The sequence below is a fragment of the Cervus canadensis genome, chromosome 5 (genome assembly GCF_019320065.1).
Source record: "Cervus canadensis isolate Bull #8, Minnesota chromosome 5, ASM1932006v1, whole genome shotgun sequence".
In the NCBI taxonomy this organism is placed as follows: Eukaryota; Metazoa; Chordata; class Mammalia; order Artiodactyla; family Cervidae; genus Cervus; species Cervus canadensis.
The window spans coordinates 34,070,956-34,096,540 of NC_057390.1; the positions used below are offsets into that span (position 1 = coordinate 34,070,956).

General features: G+C 39.6%; 1 pseudogene; it reads right to left on the reverse strand.

Annotated features, from left to right (window-relative positions):
* Positions 1-14,583: 14,583 nt before the first annotated feature.
* LOC122442592 lies at positions 14,584-15,367 on the reverse strand (annotated as a pseudogene).
* Between the last annotated feature and the right edge of the window lie 10,218 nt (positions 15,368-25,585).

Here is a 25,585-nt window from a genome sequence, read left to right on the forward strand (position 1 = left end):
AAACAGTGAGAGACTTTATTTTTCGGGGGGCTCTGAAATCACTGCAGATGTTGACTGCAGCCATGAAATTAAAATATACCAACCTAGATAGCATATTAAAAAGCAGAGACATTACTTTGCTTACAAAGGTCCGTCTAGTCAAAGCTACGGTTTTTACCAGTAGTCATGTATGGATGTGAGAGTTGGACCATAAAGAGAGCTGAGCACCAAAGAATTGATGCTTCTGAACTGTGGTGTTAGAGAAGACTCTTGAGAGTCCTTTGGACTGCAAGGAGATCAAACCAGTCAATTCTAAAGGAAATCAGTCCTGAATATTCATTGGAAGGACTGATGCTGAAGATGAGACTCCAACAGTTTGGCCACCTGATTCAAAGAACTTACTCCTTGGAAAAGATGCTGATGCTGGAAAAGATTGAAAGCAGGAGGAGAAGGGGACGACAGAGGTTGAGATGGTTAGATAGCATCACCAACTCGATGGACATGAGTTTGAGCAAGCTCCAGGAGTTGGTGATGGGCAGGGAAGCCTGGCATGCTGCAGTCCATGGTGTAACAAAGAGTCATACATGACTGAGTGATTAAACTGAATTGATTCCTCACTAGATGACCATTTTCTGTGCTTCTCTTTGTATAGCTCTATTTTTACAGTTATATTTCAGCAATGATATTTTATACATGTCCTGCACAATAGAGTATAAAGTCTTCAAGAGCTGAGCTTATATTTTAGCCATTTTCATATTCTTAGAACCTAGTAAAGAAAATTCCATTCATTCATTGATTAATCCATTCATGTATTAATTCAGTAATTATTTTGTATTGAGGATATAAAGACCTCTGAAAGATCTGAGAGTCCAGTGAAAAGGCAGAAAAGTAAACAAGTGACTCTGATAAAGTGTGTTACTTGTATAGTATAGGACATAAAAAACTGCAACACAGAGGAGGAGAAAGAATTTTTACCTCTTTCGCTATGATTTATGAGGGTACAGAAATGATATTAAATGAGAGTACAGAAACAGTATAAGTCAAAGTGTTAAACTTTTATTGCATCATTTACTTATTTTCCCTCTCTCTCCTCCATTATTTGATTTTATTTTTATTTACAGTCATAGTTAATAAGTGAATGAGGTCCAAACTTTCAAGGTAAATAGGAGGGAAAGGGAAGGAAATGGTAATGACTTTCTTCTATAACTTTTTTCTAGTCTCCATTTTTAACTGACTGATAAATTGTATTATTTTACAGTCTTTTTGGAATATTCATGGAATTATACTCATCATTTGAGTATCATCTACAGAAAAGGATAATTTGCAGATATGTGACAGAAACTAGAAAGAATTTTTTTCCCTAATTTCATACAAGACATTTTTGATATGCTACATTGGGTAAGACTTATACATAAATAGGTTTATTTGGATGTATACTTGTTGCAAGTGCCATCAGAGAGACACCAATACAGTGCTTTTTCAGTGAAATAATAGGATCATTCAAAGACTAATGTATGGGGACTGTTTTAAGTTTTCATCCCAACGCCATTATTTTGTAGATTTGTTTTATCATATTTACTTTCAATAAGGTATGTAGTCTTTCCAAGTTTTGGTTATCATATAGACAACATTATGTTGTAAGAATAAATAAAATTACTTAGAAACAATGCCTATCATTGAGACTGATAGCAAAAACTTAGTAAACATCAACAATTACTATTCTTATTAATGCTATCAAAAACTAACATGCTTTGAATACTTATTCTAGCTAGGAATTAATAGGAATTATGTGTGTGTGTCAATCGCTCAGTCATGTCCAACGCTAAGACCCCAAGAACTGTAGCCCACCAGGTTCCTCTGAGGGAGTGGGTTGCCATTTCCTTCTCCAAGGTATTATGGTTTATCCTTATTATTGAGATGGCTGAATATTTTAGTCAAGAAATTCTGCTAATCTTTGATATTTTCATATATGTCAAGTTTTAACAATTTTTTACCATGAATGTAGAAAAACATCTGTGTGTATGTACATTTATTTTTTGGTTTCCAGTGACCTTGACCAAGAGAATATTATTTTTTATGTCATAGTCTCTATAAGAAATAGCAATGTTAGAGGACTCTACCAAAACAAACAAACAAACAAACAAAACAAAAAAACACAACTTTAGGCCCATTGATAAATTAAGATTCTCAACTATAACAAACTATATCAACAATTGTATACATATGAATCAGAGAGAATGAAGGCCATTTTACAAGATGGTGAATTTAGCCTGACTAAAAAAGCCATCTTTTCCCTTCTCCTAGTTAGAATTCCTGGCTTGGCTTACTGCTGCTGCTGTGGCTTAGTTGCTTCATCCATATCTGATTTTGCAGGACCCTCTGGACTATAGCCCTCCAGACTCCTCTGTCCGTAGAATTCTCCAGGCAAGAATACTAGAGTGGGTTGCCATGCCCTCCTCCAGGGTATCTTCCCAATCCATGGACTGAACCCAGGTCTCCTGCATTGCAGTCAGATTCTTTACCACTGAGCCATCAGGGAAGCCCACTTTGGCCTACTACAATGCCTTAAATAGAGGTGATCACATAGTTTTCTATAATGTAATATACAAAGCTAGGCTTTAGAAGCTGTTTCCTCTTTCGCCATATTCTTGTTGACCAACAAATTGATCAATTTTGGCTGAACATGATCAATACTGGTTGGTTAACCATTAACAAGTGAACCTTGGTAAAGTGGTCAAAATCTTGAAGTAGTGGCACAAGAACACCACTAGTGTGTAAAATAGCTATTTCTAGTAACTTGCAGCCTATTTTAAATGACATGATTTCCAGTTCAAAGGTTTATGCTTATGTCTACTTGGAGAAACTTAATCTCAAATACAAAATTCAATTCATAGTAGTACTGACAGATCTTGGAAAGAAAGTCTTGTGAGAAGAAGAGAGAATAAAAGTATGAAGTGTGTGATAATTTGATCATAGAATAGGCTATACAAGCATCACATTAGAAGCTTCAGGTTTTGTTAGCTCCAAAATAGCACTGTTAAGTGTATATAATTTTCTTCTTCCAAAGACAAAAACCAAAGCACCCATCAGCACATGGGGCTGTTCAGTTTTAAGTAACATTTCATGCCTGTCACTCAGTTTTCCCTAGATTTTCTCTAATATTAGAAATCAAGCAGGACTGTTCAATTAGTTACTTTTTAAAGTTTATTTTTTTTTAACTGAAGGATAATTGCTTTAAAGAATTTTGTTATTTTCTGTCAAACTTCACCGTGAATCAGCCATAAGTATGTATATGTCCCCTCCCTCTTGACCCTTCCTCCCATCCCACACCCCTAGGTTGATACAGAGCCCGTTTGAGACCCCTGAGTCATAGAGAAAATTCCCATTGGCTATTTATTTTACACATGGTAATGTAAGTTTCCATGTTACTCTCTCCATACATCTCACCCTCTCCTACCCTCTCCCCATGTCCATAAGTCTGTTCTCTATGTCTGTTTCTCCACTGCTGCCTTGCAAGTAAATTCTTTGGTACCATCTTTTTAGATTCCATATATATGTGTTAGTATATGATATTTATCTTTCTCTTTCTGACTTACTTCACGCTGTATAATAGGCTCTAGGTTCATCCACCTCATTAGAACTGACTCGGATATGTTCCTTTTTATGGCTGAGTAATATCCCATTGTGTATATGTGCCACAACTTCTTTATCCATTCATCTGTTGATGGACATCTAGGTTGCTTCCATGTTCTGGCTATTTATTACAGTAAATAGTGCTGTAATGAACATTGGGATACGTGTGTCTTTTTCCCTTTTGGTTTCCTCGGGATATATGCTTAGGCATGGATTGCTGAGTCATATGGTGGTTATTTTTGTATCTTCTGTCGCAGGTGGAACATTAGCAGCTCCATTTCTTTACCTGGTAGCTTGCCAGATAATGAGAACTAAATGCCATCTTCCTGTTTCAAAATATTCTGAAAACACAAAGAAATTAACTTTCACTTTGTAAATATTCATATCTTTACTGTATTTTACAAATCTTTTTGACAAAACCTTTTCAAAATATAAAAATTAGTTGTAATTCATTTCAGTTCAGTCGCTCAGTCATGTCCGTCTCTTTGCGACCTCATGAATCGCAGCACGCCAGGCCTCCCTGTCCATCACCAACTCCCGGAGTTTACTCAAACTCATGCCCATCGAGTCAGTGATGCCATCCAGCTATCTCATCTTCTGTCACCCCCTTCTCCTCCTGCCCCCAGTCCCTCCCAGCATCAGGGTCTTTTCCAATGAGTCAACTCTTTGCATGAGGTGGCCAAAGTACTGGAGTTTCAGCTTCAGCATCAGTCCTTCCAATGAACACCCAGGACTGATTTCCTTTAGGACAGACTGGTTGGATCTCCTTTCAGTCCAAAGGACTCTCAAGAGTCTTCTCCAACACCACAGTTCAAAAGTATCAATTTTTCAGTGCTCAGCTTTTTTCACAGTCCAACTCTCACATCCATACATGACCACTGGAAAAACCATAGCCTCGACTAGACGGACTTTTGTTGGCAAAGTAATGTCTCTGCTTTTTGATATGCTATCTATGTTGGTCATAACTTTCCTTCCTTACATCTGACTAAAGAACTTCTTCATTAGGGTGAACAAGGAAAGTGAAAAAGCTAGCTTAAAGCTCAACATTCAAAATACTAAGGTCATGGTGTCTAGTCCCATCACTTCATGGCAAATAGATGGGGGGAAAGTGGAAACATTTTATTTTCTTAGGCTCCAAAATCACTGCAGACAATGACTGCAGCCACAAAATTAAAAGATACTTTCTCCTTGGAAGAAAAACTATGACAAACCTAGACAGCATATTAAAAAGCAGAGAATCATTTTTTTGACAAAGATTCATAGTCAAAGCTATGGTTTTTCAGTAGTCTCATACAGACATGAGAAGTGAAATGAAAGTGAGGTGAAAGTCGCTCAGTCGAGTCTGACTCTTTGTGACCCCAGGGACTATATAGTCCATGGAATTCTCCAGGCCAGAATACTAGTGTGGGTAGCTGTTCCCTTCTCCAGGGGATCTTCCCAACCCAGAGATTGAACCCAGGTCTCCGTTATTGCAGGCTGATTCTTTACCAGCTGAACTACCAGGGAAGCCCAAGAATACTGGAGTGTGTAGCCTATCCCTTCTCCAGGGATCTTCCTGACCCAGGAATCAAACTGGGTCTCCTGCATTGCAGATGGATTCTTTACCAGCTGATCTATCAGGCAAGCCCACAAATGTGAGAGCTGGACTATAAAGAAGGCTGAGCAGTGAAGAGTTGATGCTTTTGAATTGTGGTGCTGGAGAAGACTCTTGAGAGTCCCTTGGACTGCAAGGAGATCAAACCAGTCAATCCTGAAAGAAATCAGTCCTGGATATTCATTGAAGGGCTGATGTTGAAGCTGAAGTTCCATGGGGTCACAAAGAATTGGACACGACTTAGCAACTGAACAATGAACAACAATGCCTGTCTAAAAGAGAGACTAGACCTTCAATAATTCTTAGAAACTATTAACTATTCTAAATTAAATGTCTATGAATCTAGAATACATCATGTTCCTCATTGCTTTGATTTTAATACTGTTAAGTGGACATAATTGGGAATGTGGGAATATAATTACTCTTTGGTTCATGATTTGTCACCTCTAGATAACTGGCTTTCCTAAAGCTAAAGAATTCTGCCCAATAGTATGTCTATACCAAATCCACCAAGCCTATTTATCCAGGGCTATTATTATTGCAATTTTTGCAATTTCTTTATAAACATAATAGCAATAGTTTTCTGATCACCAATGGCTTGATTATTCCTGCCCTGATACCATTGTTTAAAGCATCTTCTCAAATTTTCCACTGAACTTTTCCCTGTAGCACAATAACATAAAAAAAAAGGCTGTTCTGAAAAAATAAATAGTGTTCCATGATCAAATAAATTTGAGAAATACTGCTACTACATACTTCTTTTGGAAATTTACTAGGTACACTGCCATATTATAAGCTCTGAAGGGTATTTAAATCATGAAGTCTATTTAACCTAGCCCAATCCCAAATTTTGAAAATTATTTGACAACAGAGCGTTTACTAACATATCCTGGGGAGGCAGGTAGTGATAAATGAAATACACTTTGGGAGATAGTGTTACATAGCATTTAATAAATAGTTTTTAATTGTTGCCAAAATAAATAATTTGCTTAGAATCAAGGCTTTCTAGTAATATCTATTTTAGTAGGTAACGTTGGTAGATATTAAGATTCAAAATGAAATGTATATTTATCCCTAATGCACAGGATATATTGCTTCTGGGGGACCAAATTCAACCTTGTAAGGTGCCTCCATAGCTGGCACCATGATTGGGTCTTCTATATGCCATTTCCATTTGTCATAATATCCATGGCTTCTGAATGCTTGAATGTGTGCCAAGAGCTATACATGAGCATAAACCCATCACCTTATTTCTTTTTCTGTCCAATTCCATGGTCAGAAATAGGATGCTATTTGAACACCCTAATCTTACAGAAACATTGCTGGCAGAAGCATGGCAGGCAGGGAGGGCATACATGTACCTTAATAAGTATATAGTCCAGGAAGAGCAAATCTTCTTGATAACTGGAGTCAAAAAGAAATGAAATTATAACCAGATTCCCTTGAGTCGGGACGCAACCTCAGACCTTACATTGATCTCTACTGCTGGAAGACTGGGTGCTAAGCAGTATTAGTAAATCAGCCATGTTGTGAATAAGTCTGTTTTATTGATCCCTTGCATAACCTACATTTCTACCATCATGACCACTTTGTTTATGAGCCTTTGAACAAGGACAGGAATGTCCAGGTAAAAAGACTTCATCCTCTGGGTGAGTCATCTATCTACCTGACTATTCAGAGTCTCTTCTGTCACTGCTATCTTTTGATAAACATTCCCATGGAATATAGACAGACTTCCACTCTGTGCCCATTCTGAGAGTCTCATCCACAAGTCTCTTTTCAAGATTACTGTTTCATCAAATCATCAATTTCACTTTTTCCAAGTCCCTGACCCACCTGTTGCAAAGAGGCCTCCTCTTTCAGCTGGAATATCATGTAGAATATCACAGAGAACCATCTTTGAACCAGGCTCAAAAATGTTAGCTCACAGGATTTAGGGTACTTCTCATACAGAGTGGAGAAGAAAGTGGCAGTGAAGCAAGAGGAAGCGTGCTGATATTAACCACCTGCTCATGACACTTTCTAGTGCCTCCTTTAGGCCTCAGTGGAGCCTGGTCAAATATGCACCACAGCCTTTTTGATGACAGGCTGCCCTTGAACGTGCTTCAGCATTTGGTGGATCAGATAACACCCAATTCATATCAGATAGCTCAAGCTGTGTGATCATTTGGTGTCCCAAGTGCAGAGACTGAGTTTCCACCAAGATCGAGGTATAACCACAATAAGAAACACAAATATGGAACTTACTACTGACTTTATGTACAGTAATTTATTGAATCATCACAGTGACACATAAAGTAGGTGCTATCGTCCCCATTCTTCAGAGAAGAAATGTGGCACAGTTTAATTGTTGCATCTCTGACCATACAGCTAATGAGGGAGAAAGATAGGATTCAAACTCAGACAACCTAGCTCCAAGGTTGACAGTCTTAACTCTCCCCTGCATTGTGACACTTCAGTTCTAAGCCAAGAGTGGTTTTTTGAAAGCAAATCGTTTGAAGAAGGCATGACTTTACTTTAAAATCCTCAAGGTCATTCCTGTGATTGTCTTTTGAGGGCCTGCCACAGTTTCTATACAGTATTCCCTACTGCCATAATCACTTTAAGCTGGGTCATAAAGTCCAAGTGGTGTTCATTTCTAAGTATCTGAAATTCTTATGATCTTCCAAGCAACTCCTAAAATATTTAAAATTAACTACTGAAACAAAATGATACTGTATTAAACTAGCATGATTTTATAAGCTCCCATTATATATATTTTCTTTAAATTTTAATTATTCATTTTTTCCTATTATTGCTTATTTTATTAACAACCAAAGACCTAAATTTCATTAACCTGCCATTTTGCCTCATGTCTCTGCCTCTGAACAGAGAATAAAATACAACAAAAATCTGTCTTTATCAAAGAGAGAGATCTTCTAACTTATCTCTTTTTTAAAAAAGTACAGATACTGTTCTTTTTTAGTCTGCATTAAGATGCTGATGGTTGCCACATGTCTCATACAAATATAGACTCTTCTCAAACCTCTGGGCATTATATTCAAGAAGGAGACTACTAATTTTTGCACCTTTGTCTTTAAATTTTGCCTCTTTGTCCTCTCATAAGCAGGACAAAAAGGAAAGAATTTTTTAACTTATGTCATCACTTAGAGTCCTTTCCCTCAGGACCCAGAACAAACTTAATTTTTTTAATTTTGAGAGCATGATCTGACCCTCCAAAATGTTTTCAAGAAGTTCAACTTTTGGGGATTTTTTTATTCACAGCTTTCAGCAATTTAGTTTCAATAAAAATAATAGCATGGAAATTATATCCACAGCTATGAATTTGTTAGATTAACTCAGCAGTGCATTTTCACCATAGACTTGCCAATTAGTTTGCTCTTTGAATTCCTTCCACCACACCTACTGATGCTAAAAAACTGCCCCCACCTTCCACCCTCCATTGGTCACTTAATCGTCCCAGCTAGTATTTCACTTTCTTGGGGATCATATTTTGAAACAATTAATCTAATTAACTGATGACATATCACAAGTAGTTTCGTGTGTGTCTTTCCACTGTATTTTGACATATTTGAAGGTGGAATTATGTCCTTTGAAATCCCCACAGTTTTATACAATGTATTACAACATAATAGAAATAAAATTAATGGTTATTGAATTAAATGAGACCCAGAGACAAAATCCACACATCTGTAGGTCACTTAATCAGTAATAATAGAAGTAGTGATTTCAGTACAGTGTAGGTGCCATTTGGATAGACACCAGAATCTTCCATATAGGCAGTTTCCTATTTGTCATATTGTCAGCCAGGCGCAAGTGGAGACACTCTGCTTATTTGGCAATTTGATTTCAAATTCCATGAGAGAGATGTTGTGATTTTGCATCTCAGGGTTTGGGTCTATAATTGCTCTGGAAAGCAACACTTAGAGAATCTCAGAGTAAAGATAAGCATAAGACTGTCCCAGTATAGCATCTTCTAATTTGTTTTTTTTTTTTTTAATTAGTTGGAGCTGTTATTCTGTTCTGTGATCTCCTGTCAAACAAGGAAACAGATAAATTATTCTCATGCCTTTTTTTATATTTACTCCTCTAGTTAAGCTTATGTTAAGTCCCAGGAAGAAACTTTATTTCCTTGAGATCAACTATGAATTCCTTAATGTAGGCATCTACTATATAACAGGCAATAGGTGGTAGAAGCTAGAAGGGCAGGATGGAAGTGCCAACACTAATAACCTCTTCACCCCCATGGAGCATTTGCTTTAGTAAGTGGTAGAATTTGAGTCTCTAGTTCACACTGATAGAGTTATACCAATAACTCTTGGATTGAATTTTCCTCTGGGGAGGGGAAGAGTGCTATGGTATAGTGAAATGCTTATGAATTCATGAGACCTAGATAGAATCAGTAGCAAATGAGTGACAGAAGTATATTTGTAAGTAATTGTACCAGAACCCTATGCCAAATCTCTTTCTCAGAATATTATAAGCCTTTCTCAGAATAAGTGCTCTGTATCCTTATTCTTATCACAGTAGATTACCATTCTGGTAATGATAAAAACACAAGCTATAAACCAATACAGTTTTATGTCCAAATGATATAGTCACATAGTCATATAATTAAATAAATCCTAGTTATTTACAGAAAGCCTATTTCTATCAGATCATTTTCTTCAATGAGTATGTAGTCCCTTCTCACTTACTTTGTTTGATGCAGGCTCAACTCTTTTCACTGTTTGTACAAATAAGGATATGTTAGTGGTTTGTGATAATATTGTATATCACTGTATCACTGTCTCCCACCTGGCACCCCATACTCCTTCTGACTGTTATTGAACCACTTTTTTCCATCATTTTTTCCCAGTAATACACGCCAAAGCATGGATATACAGATTATTTTTTATTGTAAAACCTGTCAATTAAAAAATCTTGAATACACCAACGTTGAAGTGTTCTGTTGGCAAATTATTGTTTTATTTTTCATATGCTAATTTGGATATTGTACAAAACACTTCTTTCTTTGTATGTTTTGAAGTCTCATTATATACAAAGTTTGTCTTTTGGTGAAATAAAATAATTTTTCAGGCCTTGAAAAAATAAAACATTGACCTTCCAGCTAATTACATGTATATGTCAGGTCTGATATATAACAAAACAGGATCATAATTGAGGAAAGAAAAGTATGTTTTGCTCCTAACTTCATACATACTGATTTTTTATAAAGTACTTTGAATGGAGATGAGGAAATAAGTAACCTCAAACAGAACTTCAGTTCAAGCTGGAAGAAGAATAAGAGAATAGAATTTAATGATGTAATTCATTTAATAGTTATCAACCTACATACAGATACTCGCTCAGTCGTGTCTGACTCTTTGCGACCCCATGGACTGTAGCCTACCAGATTCCTCCATCCATGGGATTTTCCAGGCAAGAATACTGGAGTGGGTTGCCATTTCCTTTTCCAGGAGATCTTCCCGACCCAGGGATTGAACCCAGGTCTCCTGCATTGTAGGCAGATGCTTTACCATCTGAGTCACCAGGGAAGTTATTAACCTAGTTTATACTAAAAAGTGCTTTGAGGAGTACATAAAATCTTTACCATCGATTTTACCATCAGTAGTTTATGATTTAATTTAAAAATTAAAGGAAAAGAAAAAGACTAACTATATAAGACTGTATGTTCAGGGCTAATTGGCTGAGGTGGCTGGTGATGCTGGAATTTTAGAGAGAGACTACCAAGAGATAGATGGGAAAAATCCTTTTCTTTTAGGAGATTTTTACATTTTATCACATAAAGGAAGAAGGCACAGAGCACTTAGATTCATCAGAAATTACATATAGAAATGGAATATTTCAGGCTTTGTGATATAAATGAAATAATCACTTCACTAATAATTTTCAATCAATATCCATGAAAAAATAGTGAGTTCCTTTGGCACTGTTAATTTCAGTTGCATGTCTATAAAACTGACCACACAGGGAGTATAATCATTCAATAGGATGGCTAGTGGGTTTATTGCATTTTAAATCTACTTATGCCTCCTTCAAATAATATGCATTCTAAAGAACATTTCATAGACCCTATTGAATTACAGGCACAACATGAATTTCTTTAGGGAGGAGATTTAAATAAAAAGAAAAATAAGATAAGAGTAGAAATCTGGGCTAGTGACACTAGAATTCTTCACACCAGACTATTGCAAGCCTTTTTTTTTTTTTTTTGAGACAGAAAGCAAGGGATTGAAGGTAAAGGACTTCCAGAATCTGAGAAAGGACTGGAATCAGTTCCAGAAATCCAGCTCTATGCAACTGACCTTTTACCAATAAATGCTCTTGACTTTAATATTTTTCCTCTGAAATATGAAATTGGTTTCCTTCTTCTACTCTGTTCATCAACCAACTGCTGGAACCACATTGCTCCACAGATGTTTTTGGTGTGTTTGAGGCTGAGGGATGGATACTTGGAAAAACCACATTGTTCATGCTCTCATAGGATCTCTCTTAAGGCAGGTAGCACTCTTCATTTCATTTGGATAGCTAAACTGAAGGAGAAAAATGCTAGCTTTAGCTGGATTCTCTCAAATATTATCTCTGAAAGTGGGCTCCTTTCTGAATAGTAGACTTACAAAGTGGAAAGTCAGCATTGTGCTTTTCTTTAAAAAAAATGCAAAGTAATATGCATTTAATTAGTTATTTAGTTATTTGGCTGTACTGGGTCTTGGTTGCTGCATGTGAGACCTTTTAGTTGAGGAATGTGGGATCTAATTCCCTGGCCAGGGATGAACCCCAGCCCCCTGCATTGGGCAGACAGAGTCTTATCTATTGGGCCACCAAGGAAGCCCCTCAGCACTGTGTGCTACATGCATCTTTTCATGCCTTATCCCATGAAGAATATAGATAGCTATTCTCAATCTGTTATGCAATCATCATTATTTTCATGGGGAGCAGGTGGGAAAGGACACAAGTTTAAGGTACAAAAATCTAGTCCAGCCTTCTTGTGAGAGCATTACAGCCAAATGTTCATCTCAGGCTAATGTGTTATGCTACAGTGGAAAGATGAATCAGAATAGAATATTTTGTGAATAATTGGAAGTGCCAGTTAGAGTGTAACTCTTACTATAAAGGGAAGGACTGGATCCTAGTTCTTAGTCAGCCAGATTCAGAGTGGCCTTGAAGGAGAGCATTTCAGAGTTCCCTCCATAACCTAAAAGTAATGCTAAGTAATGAAGCTATCACAGATGAATATCTTAATCCACTATGTCTATACTTGGGTAGCAGTAAGAAACCAGTTCAGTTCAGTCACTCAATTGTGTCTGGCTCTTTGTGACCCATAGTCTGCAGGACACCATGCTTCCCAGTCCATCACCAACTCCTGGAGCTTGCTCAAACTCATGTCCATTGAGTCGGTGATGCCATCCAACCATCTCATCCTCTGCCGTCCCCTTCTCCTCCTGCCCTCAATCTTTCCCAGCATCTTTTCCAAGGAGTCAGTTCTTCACATCAGGTGGTCAAAATATTAGAATTTCAGATCCAGCATCAGTCCTTCCAATGAATATTCAGGACTGATCTCCTTTAGGATGGATTGGTTGAATCTCCTTGCAGTCCAAGGGACTCTCAAGAGTCTTCTCCAACATCACAGTTAAGAGCATCAATTTTTCAGTACTCAACTTTCTTTATGGTTCAACTCTCACATCCATACATGGCTACTAGAAAAACCATAGCTTTGACTAGACGGACCTTTGTCGGCAAAGTAATGTCTCTGCTTTTTAATATGCTATCTAGGTTGGTCATAACTTTTCTTCCAAGGAGCAAGCATCTTTTAATTTCATGGCTGCAGTCACCATCTGCAGTGATTTTGGAGCCAACAAAAGATAAAGTCTCTCACTGTTTCCACTGTTTCCTCGTCTATTTGCCATGAAGTGATGGGACTGCATGCCATTATCTTTGTTTTTGAAATGTTGAGTTTTAAGCCAGCTTTTTCACTTTCCTCTTTCACTTTCATCAAGAGGCTCTTTAGTTCTGCTTCCTTTTCTGCCATAAAGGTGGTTTCGTTTGCAAATCTGAGGTTATTGATATTTCTCCTGGCAGTCTTGATTCCAGCTTGTACTTCATCTAGCCCAGCATTCTGCATGATACACTCTGCATATAAGTTAAATAAGCAGGGTGATAATATACAGCCTTGAGCTATTCCTTTCCCAATCTGGAACAAGTCTGTTGTTCCATGTCTGATTCTCACTGTTGCTTCTTGACCTGCATACAGATTTCTCAGGAGACATGTAAGGTGGTCTGGTGTTCCCATCTCTTTAAGAATTTTCCACATTTTTTTGTGATCCACACAGTCAAAGGCTTTGGCATAGTCAATAAAGCAGAAGTAGATGTTTTTTAGGGAACTGTCTTCCTTTTTTGATGATCCAACTGATGTTGCAATTTGATCTCTGGTTCCTCTACCTTTTCTAAATCCAGTTTGAACATCTGGAAGTTCTCAGTTCATGTACTGTTGAAGCCTGGCTCGGAGAATTTTGAGCATTACTTGGCTAGCATGTGAGATGAGTGCAATTCTGTGGTAGTTTGAACATTCTTTGGCATTGCCTTTTTTTGGGATTGGAATGAAAACTGACCTTGACCAGTCCTGTGGCCACTGCTGTGTTTTCCAAATTTGTTGGCATATTGAGTGCTGCACTTTAATAGCATCATCTTTTAGGATTCGAAATAGTTAAGCTGGAATTCTATCACCTACACTAGCTTTGTTCGTAGTGATGCTTCCTAAGACCTACTTGACTTCACCCTCCAGCATGTCTGCTCTAGGTAAGTGATCACACCATTGTGGTTATCTGGGTCATTACGATTGTTTTGTATAGTTCTTCTGTGCTTTCTTGCCACCTCTTCTTAATATTTTCTATTTCTGTTAGGTTCATACTGTTTCTGTCCTTTTTGTGCCCATTTTTGCATGAAATCTTCCCTTGATAGCTCTAATTTTCTTAACGAGATCTCTAGCCTTCCCCATTCTATTGTTTTCCTCTACTTCTTTGCACTGATTGTTGAAGAAGGCTTTCTTATCTCTCCTTGCTATTCTTTGGAACTCTGCATTCAGTTGGGTATATCTTTCCTTTTCTCCTTTGCCTTTAGCTTCTCTTCTTTTTTTTTTTTTTTTTTAAACGCATGAATTGCAACTTAATTTTTACACTTAAAGGCTGACGAGAAACCATTACTAATCCTATTAAAGAAAATCCAACACAACAGCTCAATCGAAAAGTTGGTAAGCATATTTACTCATTAAATACTGCTTTTTCTAGAACACAACATGGAAACATCTAGCATGCATGTTTAATCTCAGTACAATAGATTCAAAACCAAGGATACATGTTACATGCTTCAAGGCTAGATTACAAATTATCATAGTCATCGTCATCGTCATCATCATCATCACATTTTCTTTTCAATGCATATGATGCTTCATTGGCAGTATTTTGTGATGAGACCATGTTAGTAGTAATAAGAATATTTTTGGACCCAATTAATGACTGATTAATTAGAACATTCTGAACTGCTGATGTTGCAGGAATTGACACTTTTACAGCTGGGGATTGTGAAGTGGGCATCTGTACTGTGAACCTTTGCCCTGTGAGGGACACTGGAGTCCCTACTTTAGTTGAGACAGACATGGCTTGTGGGGTTGATGTGCCAAGCGTGGGAGTACTTGGTCTGCTAGTAACTGAGCCAACACTTAACCGTGGAACTGTTATTCTTCCTGCAGAAGTAGACGCCCTTTTTGGAAAGACTTAAGTCTATAATTTGGAGCAGTCAAGCAATACCTATTGGGTGGCAATCTAGGACCTGAGTATGGCTTGATCAATGGCAAAGGGGTTTGATTTCTTTGCCTTGCAATATCTAATAAAAAATCTCTTGGGGGAGGAAAGGCAAAAGACTGGTCAGCACAACATTGGATTGCCAATCGCACATCATCTGCATCAACAGTAGCTTTCTTAGCATGACTTGAATAAATTTTTGCATCATCTAGAATTGTGGTCACATATCGGAAGGCAAACTCCAACATCTGATTTATAACTCTGTGTTCATATTCTGTAATCCCCATATCCTTCAGGATTTGTGCATCATCTGTATATCTTTTGGCATGCTCTTGGGAGAAGCCATCTTGCCAGACTCCATGATATCCGATGATCAAACTTCTCGAGCTAAATCACCCACATTACTGTATTTCAGTCCTGATCTTGATGCAAGTTCTTTGCCTAATGTAGTTTTTCCAGCCCCTGGTGTACCAGTGAGCAGGATGTTCGAAAGCAACATCTAGCTTCTCTTCTTCTCTCAGCTATTTGTAAGGGCTCCTCAGACAACCATTTTGCCTTTTTGCATTTCTTTTCCATGGGGATGGTCTTGATCACTGCTTCCTATACACTGTCACAAACCTCTGTCCATAGTTCTTCAGGCACTCTATCAAATCTAATCCCTTGAATCTATTTGTTTTAATTTTTTTGGAGTATTGTTTGAGTTTTCTGAGTGATCTCAATGATAAAAGTCTTTTATGACTTGAATTTCCCAAGGTTCTAAAAAACAGTGTGTAAGACATGGATGATTCATTTCTATTTCTCATACTTTGTATCTATCTTTAATGTTGTAAAATGGTCCACAAGTTTAAAAAAAGCAATTAAAAGTGAAATTACATGTTACTTTGTGCAGTTATTATACCATATATATAGAAAAGACTATTGACTGACTCTTTTGTGGCATTGGCTAACTGAAACTCTTAATTCATCACTCCTCACAAAAGCCCTTCTACGTAAGAAAGACAGTCACTGAGCATATTTTTGTAGAGATAGTTTTATAGAATATGAAACAGTGGGCTATAATATCACCTGTTGGTTGGCAGCAAGTGCATAGAACTCATTAGTACTTTATTTGCTTTTTCTGCTTAGATTAATTATCACTTTACTGTGTGAATTTTATCCCTCTTTCACAAGTTATTTTAGTAGTTTTATTTCTCAAATGTGATGTAATTCCATCCCTATTTTTTAAGTCTTAGATCTCTACATATCTCTGTTCTCAAGTTTGATTTGATATCAGTAATTGGAAGTTTCTAAACATAATCAGCAAGCAAAACAGTCATGATCTCAATGAGATAGTCTATAGTTAGATATTAGAAGCTTTAATATTCTAAAGCATAACTGGGTAAGGTAGTAAAGTTCTTTTCCCCTGTTTTCTCTCCAAGGTTCCAAAGATATTTATAGAGTTTTTACATGAACATTGTATTTTTCAAAATTCTATCTAGAGGCCAAAAGGTGACTTAGTTGACCTCTAGAAAACTCATTCTGCTGAAACAATAAAGTTATAAAGAGAAACTTAATAGTATTCTAATAGTTTTAAATATACCAGTGTTTTCTCATAAATTATTTTAATATACACAAATTTGATATCATTTTGTGATTTATGCTTGTCTTTTATAATGCAGCTGATGTGACATTAGTGGAATTTCATTATGCAGTGAATAGTTATTTTGATGAAGAAAGTGATTAAATTTAATTTCAACCAAATATTAGATTGTATAATAGTATTTTCTCTGTTGAATGTTAATATAAACAAAATCTCTCTTAGTGTTATGAGCTGAGAAATGTATTTTGAAAGCATAATAAGTACTAAAAAGAAAAATAAATTCTAAAAACAAAGAGTGAGAGGAGATTGCAAATTATAAGCTTATATGATTTCAATTTACTGCTGATCCAGGAATGTTAATGTGGTTTGGTTGTGTTCTGTGCCATCTATTACTTTGACTATATTACAATAATGTGCAATTAAATACATGTAGGTAGCATAGGACACCTCCATTCATTCTTCCTGTTTTCAGATCTGTCCCAGCAAAATGCTCAACACCACTAAGTATTAGATAAATGAAAATCAAAACAGTAGTGAAGTATCACCTTACACCAGTCAGAATGGCCATTATCTAAAAATCTACAAATAATAAATGCTCTAGAGGGTGTGGAGAAAAAAGGACTCTCCTACACTGTTCATTAGAAGGGAAATTAGTACAGCTTTTATGGAGAACAGTATTGGAAGTTCCTTAAAAAACTAGAAATAGAGCTACCATATGATCCAACAATCTGAAACCATAATTTGAGAAGACACATGCACCCCAGTGTTCACTATAGCACTATATACAATAGCTGAGACATGGAAGCAACCTAAACGTCCATCCACAAAGAAATGGATGAAGATGTGGTATATATATTCAATGGAATATTACTCAGCTATAGAAAAAAAGGCATGAAATAATGTCATTTGTAGCAACATCGAAGAACCTAGAGAATCTCATACTAAGTAAAGTAAACCAGATAGAGACAAATAGGGTATCACTTATATGTGGAATCTAAAAACAAAGTGATACAAATGAACTTACATACAAAATAGAAATAGACCCACAGACATAGAAAATAAACTTACAGCTGCTGTTGCTGCTAGGCCATTTCAGTCATGTCTGACTCTGTGCGACCCCATAGACACCAGCCCACCAGGCTCCCATCCCTGGGATTCTCCAGGCAAGAATGCTGGAGTGGGTTGCCATTTCCTTCTCCAGTGCATGAAAGTGAAAAGTAAAACTGAAGTCGCTCAGTCGTGTCCGACTCTTAGCGACCCCAAGGACTGTAGCCTACCAGGCTCCTCCGTCCATGGGATTTCCCAGGCCAGAATACTGGAGTGGGGGGTGCCATTGCCTTCTCGGAAACTTACAGCTACCAAAGGGGAAAGGGTGTAGGGAAGGGATAAATTAGGATTTGGGGACTAACATATATACACTACTGTAAATAGAGTAGATAGCCAGCAAGAACCTACTGTGTATCTCTCAGTTGTGTCCTACTCTTTGTGACCCCATGGTATAGTCCATGGAATTCTCTAGACCAGAACACTGGAGTGGGTAGCCTTTCCCTTCTCCAGGGGATCTTCCCAACCTAGGGATCAAACCCAGGTCTCCCACATTGCAGGCGGATCCTTTGCCAGCTGAGCCACAAGGGAAGCCCAAGAATACTGGAGTGGGTAGCCTATCCCTTCTCCAGCAGATCTTCCCGACCCAGGAATTGAACAGGGGTCTCCTGAATTGCAGGTGGATTCTTTACCAGCTGAGCTATCAGGGAAGCCCTATATCACAGGGAACAATACTCAATATTTTATAATAACCTATAAGGGAAATATATTTATATGTATAACTGAAACACTTTGCTGCATACCTGAACCTAACACAGCATACTAAATCGAGTATAACTTCAATTTACAAAAGAGAAAAATAAATACGATAAGGATAAAAAAAGATTTCTGAGAAAAAAGAGGCCTTTAACTGAGTTCTAATCTTAGGTCCTCAGAAAGTAAATATGGCCAGCTTTGAGTGTTTATGGCAACTGTAATTACATCTGGGTGATAACAACTTCATCCTCTATCCCCTCACAAATTACAGCTTTTTACACACACAACCTATACTCCCTGTTCTACACAAGAAACATAGAGACATTTATAGAAAACTGTGGAAACCTATACCTTATTCAAAAAGCTAGTTGTTTTGATGTTTTAGAGTTGCTGTGGTGACCTGTGGTTGTTTCTTGAACAATTTTTCTAAGAATCACAAGAAAAGATGTGTGATATCTTTAATTGTTGATACCAGTTGGGAACATTCTTCTGTTTCTGGGAAGCACATAGGCTCAAGGCTAATTTTCCATCCAGGTATAAATGTGGCTAAAATGCTTAACCTTCATACATACCTAGTATTAAGCCACCAAAACATACACATTGACCAGATTGATTTATGCCTATCAGTAGAATTCTATGGGTGTTGTAACCAAATGCTCCAGGAAACAAACTCACCCTGCAGTTTATTACACTGGTGGGTCCGAGATAGAGTTTCCTCTTTAGCCAGGGACCCCAACCAACTTTTGTGAAAACATTATATACCTTACGTGCACTGCTCAAAGCCCACATCCCCAAATTCCTTAAATCTAACCTGGAAAGTGTTAAAGGGAGATACAGTCAGGTTACAGCCATGATTTATAATCAGAAGGGTCAGCTGGTTATACATTGTAGCCTCCACCAATGGGTGCCATAAAGATTACAAAGGTGATTGACTACATAGGGGACTGTTACATTCTTTTTGGTGACGGGAAATCTTGTTATGGAATCTGGTGTTTATCAGTCCAGGAGGCCAGTTCGGCCATAGGTGTGTTTTCTTCATGGCTACCAGGTGCATAGTCCAAAGCTCACTGAAAGTGCAAGATGGGGTTTCCTTCTTTTTCAAGATGGAGTCAGCTCAGCCTTTTCCTTTCCTCCCTCACTCCCCTTCTTGATGTTCTCAACTTCCAGTATGAGCATCACTCATTGGGATGTACTGCATTTTAGGTTTCCTTGTATGTATTTGGGTAAATGAAGTCAGCTTCTGTGACACAAAGTTAACAACACATTGGAGAATATAAGGTCCACATAACAGAATCAACAGAACAACTATAACAATGGTTAACATAATAGAGTTTTCCACCAATCACCCTTTACTCATGATAGAAAAGGAAGATTATCATCAGACATAGCTTTTATCTGACCTTTCATGTCATCTAGGGCAGCTGATATATTGCCAGATAAATCAGGAATATATAGACAATATTCAACTTTAATTATAGCACAGGTCCCGCCTTATGCTGAAACTATGGTTAGTCTCCAGATGATACCAGCAAGTCCTTGTCGCAGCTGCTGATCGTAGAGCTTCATCTCTTCTTCTTTGAGACGATCTTGGGTTCATGGGGATCAGTGGAGTCCTTTTGTGTAGTCCACTCGGCATCCTCCAGGTCTGCATGGTATGGTCTCTTCACCCTCGTGTGCTGGATCCAGGGAGTGACACCTGCAACTTTAACTGCCGTAGGGGTGGTTAGAACAACAGTGTACGGACCCTTCCAACGTGGAGCCAAGGAGTCGTGTTTCCAGTCCTTGACCCACACCTGATCACTGGGCACAAATTCATGAATCTCTTCCCCAAGGGGGAATAGCACCCTTTTTTGTACAAACTTAGTTACCTGATTTATTACCTTACCAAGTTGTTCCATCTGCTGTGAAATCTCATCCCCCCTTACCTGAGACAAATTTGTTGACACCTGTTTTATTATGGGAGGGGGCCTCCCAAACACAATTTTGTATGGAGAATGGCCATGGGACCGTGGGGTCATCCTGGGTCTGAGCAGAGCCATCGGAAGCAAGTCCACCCAGGAGCAGTCAGTCTCTATGATTCCACTTGGAGAGTGTCTCTTTAAGTGTCCGGTTGGTTTGTATCACCATCCCAGAACTCTGGGGCCTATATGCCATATGTAATTTCCACTTGATGTTTAGAGCTTTACATACCTGTTGAATTAAGTCGGCTACAAAGGCAGGGCCATTGTCTGAACCTATACTTGTTGGGAACCCGAATCTGAGAATTATTTCTCGAAGCAAACAGTAAGCCACTTCATTTGCTTTTTCAGTTTGGGTGGGAAAGGCCTCCACCCATCCTGAGAAGGTACATACCACGACCAGTAAATAATGATAGTGTCAGCAGGGTTTTATCTCAGTAAAGTCCACTTCTAAATGTTTAAAGGGTAGAGTGCCTTTTAACTATATTCCTGGAGGTTTTTGTTTATGTCCAGGGGCAGCGTTGACCTGTGAGCAAGCAGAACAGTTCCAGGATTCCATTCTACATAAGGAGGAAAGTCATGGAATTAAGAAATATTCTCGAATTAATTCTTCCATTAATTGCCTGGTGTTGCCTGGTGAACCTGAGGCACCAGTATGGGGGCTAATGCCTCGGGTACAAATAACCTGCCATCTGGCTGTTCCCACCAACCTTTTTCATTTTTGGTGGCCCTTTCTGATTCAGCCGGCTGGTCTTGGGCCAGGGTATACTATGGGAGAGTCAAAGTTAACTCAAGCATTTTTGAGAGTACAGAGGTTCTGATAGATCCCCCACCTGCAGCCCCAAATTTCTCAGCCGCATGCTTTGCAGCTTTATCTGCTAGTCGGTTTCCCCGTGCTTGTGGGGTGTCTGCCTTTTGGTGACCCTGACAGTGCATCACTGTTACCTTTTCGGGTTCCCACACAGCATCTAATAGAGTCAAGATTTCTTCTTTGTTTTTAATGTCCTTTCTGTTGGCTGTCAGAAGACCTGTCTCTTTATCTAAAGTCCCATTACATGTAAAATAGCAAAAGCATACCTGGAGTATGTGTAAACGTTTGTCTTCTTACATTTTGACAGCTAGAGGGCCTGGATTAGAGCATAGAGTTTGGCCCGTTGAGCAGGCCGGTGTGATGGCAGAGAGCTAGCTTCAGTGATGGTTTTTTCGGTGACTACTACATACCCCAACAGTCATTGTCCTTGTCTCACCAGGCTGGTGCCATTGGTGTACAGGACCCAATCTGGGTCTGGGATTGGCTGGTCTCTCAAGTCAGGTCTCTGGCATAAGCTTCCTCTAGGATGTCCTTGCAATCATGTGAGGACCCACCTTCTCCCACAGGAAGGAGTGTGGCCGGATTCAGGGCCTGACAAGTCTCAATAGTTAACATGGGGGTTCTCACATAACAGTCCCTGGTATTGAGTAATCTGGGATGTTGACAGCCATTTATGGGGGTCCCCTCACAGGAAAGTGTTGAGCTCATGCGGGACTTTTGTGATCAAATCTTGTCCCAAAGTCAGCTTGGTTGCCTCCTGAACCAGTAAGGTAACTGCCCATAAGCATCACAGCCACCCAGTGGCAACATTGTCCAGCCATTTTGAGGATAAGCCATGGGTCTGTCCCATGTCCCCATAGCCTGGGACAACACTCCCATAGCCATCTTGTCCTTTTCAGTCATGTAAAGAGTAAATGGCTTAGCAAGGTCTGGCAGGCCCAAGGTGAGTGCTGACGTAATTGTACCAGGTTTGAGTTCTATTACCACTAGGACTTGTTGCTTTGCAAGCTCCCCCCACCCCCCTGGGGTGGGGGGGTTGTCTTCTGCCCAGACCTCGGGGAATTGTTGAATTAACTCTCTCTCTTGACTTTTAACCTGTCTGGTTTCCTTCTGGGAGATTGTGCAACCTCCATTCATCTTGAGGGTTTGTCGAAAGGGAGAGTAAATAGGTAGTTGAGCTCACTCAAAGAGTGGGCCTTATGTGGGGGGGAAAAGGTCACTTATGGCCCCAGTTTAGACAGCAAGTCTCTTCCCAACAAAGGTACTGGGCATTCAGGGGTGTATAAAAATTCATGAGTCATTTGGTGTCCCCCCATCTGACATTTTCGGGGTAGGCTTGAGACACAAAGGCTACATTTATTACCATCTGAGATCCAATGGCCTCTGGATCTATTGGCATATAAAGTCTATAGGCCTTGCACAGTCTCTCATAGAACTCAGAGGGTGATTTGGTTTCCCTTTGAATCACTTCGGAGGGTTTTGCCATATTCATAGCTTTTCAGGTCCCCTCTTGAGGCCTTGTAAAATAGCCACCACTGGGTATCTCTCCAGGTGGCCTCTCCCTTCCTCTGTGTTATAGTCCAAAACTGAGCCTCTCATCGGGGGTGGCTGGTTCTGCCCGCCACTGCAGGTTTGCAGTACCCCCAGGAGCCATTTCTCTTCACCATTTTCTGGCCTCAGTTAGGATCCTGTGTCTTCCCTCAGTGCTGAAAAGGGAGACTAGTAGTTGGATTATGTCATCCCATGTAGGGCGGTGGGTTCGAAAAATAGTCTCCATTAGCCTAATCATGGGTTGTGGCCTCCCCAGAGTATGGTGGAGTGTGTCTCTGCCAGTATAATATATCTGTGGAGGAAAATGTCTGGTAATAACAGGCTACAGGGGGCTGATGGTAGTGCCCACCTGTGTCCTGAACCGGAGGCTGTAGTAGCTCTCTGAGGGGCACCTATAGTGGGGTTCTTTCCCCCTGTTCCTTGGCGGAGCACAGCCTCTGTCTAATTCCTGTGTTTTCTTCCCCCTTCCCATCAGTCCTCACCAGGGGCAGTGGATACACTGTAGGAGGTCCAGCTGAGGTGGAATCCTGGTGGCATTGACCAAAGGTCTCCATCGCTGGGATCGGAGCCTGCCGAAATGGCGGCTCTACGATCTCCAGGAGAGCTGGCAGAGGAGCAGCGGCCGCCGCAGGAACTCCACCTGGCCCTGGATAGGGCATTAGCGTGGCTCCAGTGGAGCATGGGTGGCGGGCGCATCGTCATACAGTATGGGGGAGGGGGCAGGTCATCCCCGTCTGAATCCTGTAGAATTTCTTTTTTATCATCAGTCAATTTTTGAGCCATTAGTATTTTTATTTTTCCCTTCTGGATACAGAACTCACTCATCCAAGGAGGAGGGTCTTAAGCTAACCCTAGCCATGAGTCAATATATGGATATTGACCCGGGTGTCCTGGCTCTCCTGTGATTACTGCATAGACTGTTTCGTCTATTTTTAAGTTCGTGGTGTCCTCTGGTGGCTATCCTACTCCCATAGGGGGGCATTCGACCTCACAGGGTATGTGGAAGTGGTTAGGTGTCATCTTTACCCCATATTCTCCTCCAAATCCGTTCTTAAAATTTTTCATCATGCACTCCAATAGTGTTGCCTTAGATTCATTTCCTCCCATCTTGCTAACCTTCTCAGACCTTCTTCTACTCTTTGTTCTGTCTATGAAGTTCTTGGTACCTTATGTACTTCTGATATTTCCACTCAATGAAACACTTAAATTGCCATTCTGCCTCCTTCCTAATTGGGGTGAGAAGAACCTTACCTGACAGATCCCAGAAGGAGAAGGGGGATCGGCGTGTCTTCACCTACTGGTCAGCATGACCAAACCAGAACACCACGTGGTCCACGACTGTTTCTTCCTTAACTTTTAAAGTCCATTCTGCCTTGGTGGGCTTGATAGGGTGCAGATGAAAACACAGATGGGTTAAATATCCCACATCCCAGGCTATTTCTGGAAAAACCAGTTTGTACTCACTTATGTATCCCCCTCCTTCTAGCCTGACAGTTCTGAGAGGGTCAAGAATTTCACAGCAAATGGGATACCTCCTCAGGGAGGGCAGAATATAAGCACACAAAGACCAAGTTTCTTCCCCCCAAATCTGTCTCACAATCGCCTTTCACAATTTACCTCAAGAGGATGCAGACATCACCTCCTTTGTAACATTCATGGTCAGTATGTTCCCCATTCCCTCCCAGGGGGGTTGACCAGACCCCCTCTTCCACCCTGCTGGGTGGAAACCTCCTTACCTGAGTGCTCAACTCCCCTGCTGCTGTCCATTACTCACTAACATGAAAGATCTGGGCATCAAGGAACGGAATCTTTCCAGAAGGGCGAGGCACCTTCTCCCATCTAAAAGATCCAAGCAGTGAGGCCTCAGAGTAGCCCCACGTGGGACTTGTCTCCTCAAAGTGAGGAGTTTCCTGGCCAACGCACCAAATGTGATAGCCAAAGGCTCCAGGAAACAAACTCACTCAGAAGGACAGTGTGGATAGTGAAGTGCAGTTTATTACACCAGTGGGTCCGAGACAGAGTTTCCTCTTTAGCCAGGGACCCCGACTGACTTTTGTGAAAACCTTATATACTTTAAATGCACTTCTCAAGCCCACATCCCCAAATTCCTTAAACCTAGCCTGGAAAGCGTTAAAGGGAGATACAATCAGGTTACAACCATGATTCATAATCAGAAGGGTCAGCTGGTTATACATTGTAGCCTCCACCAATGGGTGCCATAAAGATTACAAAGGTGACTGACTACATCGAGGATGATTACATTCTTTTTGGTGACAGGAAATCTTGTTATGGAATCTGCTGTTTATCAGTCTGGGAGGCCAATTTGACCACAGGTATGTTATCCCCACGGCTACCAGGCATGTAGTCCAAAGCTCACTGAAAATGCAAGACGGAGTTTCCTTCTTTTTCAAGATGGAGTCAGCTCAGCCTGTTCCTTTTCTCCCTCCTGGGGACTTATTTTCTTTTGTAATATGGTTGTAGTAGGACTACAGGCCTGGGATAACTATGTAACTCTTAGGTAGGCAACCCTAGTCAAAACTTTTGTCCATGGGAAGTCTCATTTCATCTCTAGTAAAATAAGAAAGGGCAGCTAGTTCTCAAATGTTTTCTATCTCTAATATTCTGTAATATGTAATATGCATGGCTGTCTAGCTGAATTGATCTCAGTACTAAAAACATTGCAGAGTTTAGGGCAACTGCCTTCACCTAACAGAGTCTGTACTGTGTATAAAACTTTGTTCTAGGCATTGCAGATATAGTGGTACATAAAAGGATGAGATCGCTGATCTCACAGAGGTGACATTCTGGTGGGGTTTGTCGGGGGGGGGGGGAGAGATAAGGACAAACTTATGAATACATATTATATAAGTTAGTTATTGA